The sequence below is a fragment of the Elephantulus edwardii genome, unplaced genomic scaffold (assembly GCF_000299155.1).
Source record: "Elephantulus edwardii isolate Elephantulus edwardi_28Jun2011 unplaced genomic scaffold, EleEdw1.0 scaffold00008, whole genome shotgun sequence".
Taxonomy (NCBI): Eukaryota; Metazoa; Chordata; class Mammalia; order Macroscelidea; family Macroscelididae; genus Elephantulus; species Elephantulus edwardii.
The window spans coordinates 1,389,920-1,394,901 of NW_006399758.1; positions in this window are offsets into that span (position 1 = coordinate 1,389,920).

Below are 4,982 nucleotides of genomic sequence, written 5' to 3' on the forward strand. Positions count from 1 at the left end.
TACTGAAGTTGTAACATCTGCCTTGAGATGTGTTTAAGACAAACATGAAGTCCCAAATATTTAATCAAGTATTACTAAAATTATTTAAAAATTATTACCATGTGAGATACATTGGATTAAAGAAAATATTAAGCCTAAATTCACCTTGATTTTATTTCTTTTAAAAGTATGTCTACTATAAAATTTAAAAGTGCATACATAAGTCATTATATTTCTTTTGAATTAAATTGCTCACTCTTGACCTCAACAAGCTGTTAAGCTCTCAAGTGTAAGTACAAGCACTCACTATTTTGCATGCTATTTATTGGAACGTTTACTGTTCTTGGGTACCCTAAGAAGAATGAAAATAAGAGTTACCTGCTTTTCCAGAGATTTCAGTCTAAAGAGGAGTATCAGGGATAGTTATAATATGGTAGTATATGTTTGATTCTTAAACCTTAAAGATTGGATGTTTGAGTTCCCTCAAAGGCAACTTGCAAGAAAGACCTGGAAATTTACTTAAAAGAAAAAATAGCCATTGCAAGTAGTTATATTCTAGTGCAAATGCAGTCACTTATGTCCATGTCTACCCAGTGCGAAGTGGTGCTGGTCCTAGGCCTGTAGAAAGCCTATGACAGAAGAAATGATACTGAGTGAACCGAGGAAGGAGATCCACCTCCAGGCTGAAGGAAGAGCTTTTCACCAGCCGAGGATGCTGCTATTTGTGAAGGAAGATTTAATTGAGCATTTCTAGGTGAGCTAGGTTATAACCCTAAAGTTGAGAGGGATAAAACGTGTTGCAATGAAGGATAGTATGAAATACAATGTATATGAACTTTTTAAACAAACCAATAAAAAAACCCAATAAACAAAACGTGTTGCAGATTAATTACATTGAGAATTTACATTATGTGCAATCAATTGTTGAATCTCAGAGAATTTTTCTGATATTATTTACATGGATTCAGTGTGTGAAATTCACTTAATAATGGGCTTTTCTGAAAGCATGCTCTTTAAGAGGTATGCTATTGTGTTGCACTAATATTCCACAATGAGATATTTCCAGATATTCGGCAATAGTTATAAGCCTAAACTAGAAAGAACTACTTGAGATAAGACTGTTAAGAGCCATAGCCATATGTTTGACCATTCAGTTCATTTTGGGGAGGGAGTGCATACTCGATCTTTCACTCATTGCTGTTGAGTCTAACCTGACTCATAGCAGAACCTCTATCAGGTTTCCAAGGCTGTAAATCAAACAGGAAGAATTTGACAATCTTTCTATCTCAAAGTCGCTAATGGCTTAGAACTGCCAGAGAAATGTGACCTTTGGGTTAGAGGCCTAAAGATTAGGCCACCAGAGCATCTTACTAGAAATACTACTCACTCGTTGCCGTTGAGGGAGCTCTGGTGGCTTATTGTTAGGAAGTTGCACTGCCAGCCCACAGTCAGAAGGTTTGAATCTACCAGCAGCTCCATGGAAGAAAGATAGTCAGTCCTCTCCCATGTGATTTACTGTCTCTGAAAACCCTCTACAGAGTCAGCTATGGATCCAATTCAACCACACATAGCAACTACATTGCCCTTGAACTGGAGCAGACTCATAGTTGACCTTCCAGCAGGTTTTTGGGAAGCTGTAAATGGCACAGGAATAGAGTGCTTATTTTTCTCCCTCAGAATAGCTTGTAAATTTGAGGCACTGGCTTTGGGATAACAGCTCTTTAGGACTGCACCACCAGAACCCCTATTAGAAATACTGAATAGGAATCAATTGGTCCATAGAAGATGTTGTTATTGTTAGTTGCTGCCAAGCCAGTTCTTATTTAAGACAATACATGTGTGCAGAGTTGAATTGTTCCACAGGGTTTCAGAAGCGGATCATCAATCAGGTCTTTCTCCTACACTTTGACTAGGTTTGAACGGCCAACCTTTCGGTTACTAGTTGAGTGTATCACTAAGGAATACAGGAGATGTAAGCAGGGGCTTTCTTTAGTAAATTTGGAAGTGTAGTCACTCTACATATGACGGAATCTCTAATCACTTGGTCACATTTATATTTTTTTCCTAAAATAATTGGTGAAACATTCTTCTAGGTCGTGTAACCCTGGTATGTCCACTTGCTGTACAGAGGCAACTCATGGTTGCTGTGAAGCTGAACACTGTGACACTAATGAGTCAAATGCGAGAATGGTGACCCATGGTGGACAGTGTTTGGTGAAGTTCCCTGATTAAAACAAGCTTGGAAGCAGGATTGACAACCACTTCCACAATTGTTTGCCTCCGGGAACCCTATGAACCTGGAGAAAGGACAAAAGTTATACAGGGGGTGTCCAGGACTTTTGTTCATAGAGTTGCTATGAGTTGCCTGTGACTCAATGACATTTAACAACAACAACAAAATAATTTTAGAACCTGGATCTTCTTTCTACACCCCAGGATTTGAAGTTGGAAGATAATATGGCAACTTCATTCTCACTGAGAACTTGGGGGAATTTTTCACAGGGAGAGTCATTCTGGCTCAGGTTTTCTGGAGGGATTCCTTGATTTCCCTCTAACCCATTGGCCAAATCCCACCAGCTTTTATGATGAAGGGAATGAGTTTAAATTCTGTTCTCTATGCTGAAGTGATCTACAAGTCTGGATGCTCAAGCAAAACAAATGAATAATAAAACACTTCTTTTCTTTTGCACTAACAATAATGTTGTGGGAAATAAAGAAAATAAGAGCTGAGCTACTCCTAATTGCACATCCAAAGGTAGTTTCTAACAATGTTTCAAAGTGTATGTTGTTATTGTCAGAGAATGCTGAGCCAACTACATAAAACTCTGGTGACCCAATGAACCTTGTAAACTGTGTTGCCTATTTCTAAATGTGACATTAAATGTTATTTTCACTTTTGATTTGCATGTATAACAAACACTGCTACACTCTCTTGCTCACAGCTGAACCAGACAGTGTTAGTCTGTTAAGAATTACAGTTCTTAAGGGATATATGATTAGGTATTATTGTCATGACAGGAGTCTAGAATGAAGGCTGCACAGTGCAATGGACTTTGGGGGAGGGATTGCATAGCAATGAAAGAGTTTTTTTTACTTATCAAGGAGAAAAATGAATTGGGGGGAGGGGTGGACATGGAGAAAAAGTTCAATAATGAATGACTGGAAACCCTAAGTCTCTGTAAACTTTCATTAAAATTAATTTAAAAAAAATTACAGTTCTTTAGGAGACAGAAGGTGCTCCGGATTCAAACCATGATATATACAATCACTTGCTATGCATCTGAGAGCTAAGCAATGAGTAAGGATGATGAAGAACTGATGCCTTTGAGTTGTGTTGGAGAAGAGCACTGAATATCCCATGGACTGTAAAAAACAAAACAAAACAAAGCAAACCCCAAAAACCCAAACAGATATGTCTCAGAAAAAGTATGGCCAGAAAGCTCCTTAGAGGCATGGATGGAGAAACGTCATCTCACATACTGTGGGCATGTTGCGAAGAGAGGCTATTTCTTGAAAAGGGATGGATAGGCAAGAAGCTCCGCTGCAATCCTGAAGGTATGTGGCTCAAATCCACCAGCTGCTCCACAGAAGGATGGGCAATCTCTTCATGTGCAATTAACTGTCTCTGAAAACCTGCCGGAGGGTCAGCTATAGGTCACTTCTGACTCTATAGTACACATCACAACAACATGCTTATAAAGGTCAGTGAAACAAGATTTTCACTGAGATGGATTGACACAATGACTGCAGCAATGTGCTCAAGTGTGTCAGAGATGATGACGCTGGCACAGGACAGGGCGGAGTTCAGGTTTGTTTACAGGAAGACATTTCTGCAAACATCCCACTCTGATTTTATCAACTCTGGCAGTAGCCAGATAGGTTTCCTGCTTCATTACTGGGCACAGAACCATGAACACGAACAAAGTGTGTGCTTATTGGTGGATTTGATCTGAAGAAAGATGCCATATGCATATTGTGTGTTGGTGCTATAGCAATCCAATGAACAAAAGAGCTGAACCTTGTCCTATCCTGTTCTGCTGGGGCTTGTTCCCCAGAGGAAAAGTACCTTAAGCTTCATGTTTCAGCAGACTGAAAGACCAATCAAGAGACAGACTGAAAGACAATCATTTTAGTTTATTGAGACAAGAGACTTACTGACCAGGGTGAAGTAACGCAACAAGGATCTGGCTTTGGCAGAGCAGAAGAATTTTCCATGTATAAGGAAGTGACTCACTATTTTACACCCTTAAACAAATGCATAGCTTAAGGAGAAACCACTCTCTGCTTGACCTTTATGTTGTTCAGTTAACAAGGCTAGAAACAAGGAGGGTAAGGGTTAATCGGCCCCAAAGCTATTCACTAAGACAAAGAACTAGATAAACAAATCTAAGAAGAACTTAACTACATCAACTTATTGTTATATGCACTCTAGTCTCTCACTCATAATGACCCTATGAACAGCTCTGACTCTCGCCCTATCCAGAGCCAACCTCACCATCTCTGAGACTTCTGATCCTACTGCCACAATCACTAGGTCAATCTGTCTCATCCAGGGTATCTCTCTCCTGTGCTGACTCTCCACCCTTCTAAGCATGATGTCTCCAAGGACTGGATACTCCTAACAACATGCCCAAAGTGTGTGAGACAAAGTTTCAAAATCCTTGCCTCCCAGGAGCAACCTGGTTTCACCCTCTTCAGATCAGACCTGTTTGTTCTCTTGGAAGCCCATGATATGTTTGATACTCTTCACCAGCATCACAATTCAAAGGCATCAATTCTTCTGTCATTCTTACTTTTTGTCAAGCTCTCAGATATATGGCAAACAATTGAAAAGACCATGACCTGGATCAGGCACACCTTAGTCTCTAGACCAATATTGTTGCTCTTTAGTGCTCTGGAGAAGTCCTTGACAGCAGATTTCCCCAATACAACTTGTCTTTTGATTTCCTGACTGCTAGTGAAACCAAGGGTGTTGATTATGGATCTGGGCAACATGAAATCAT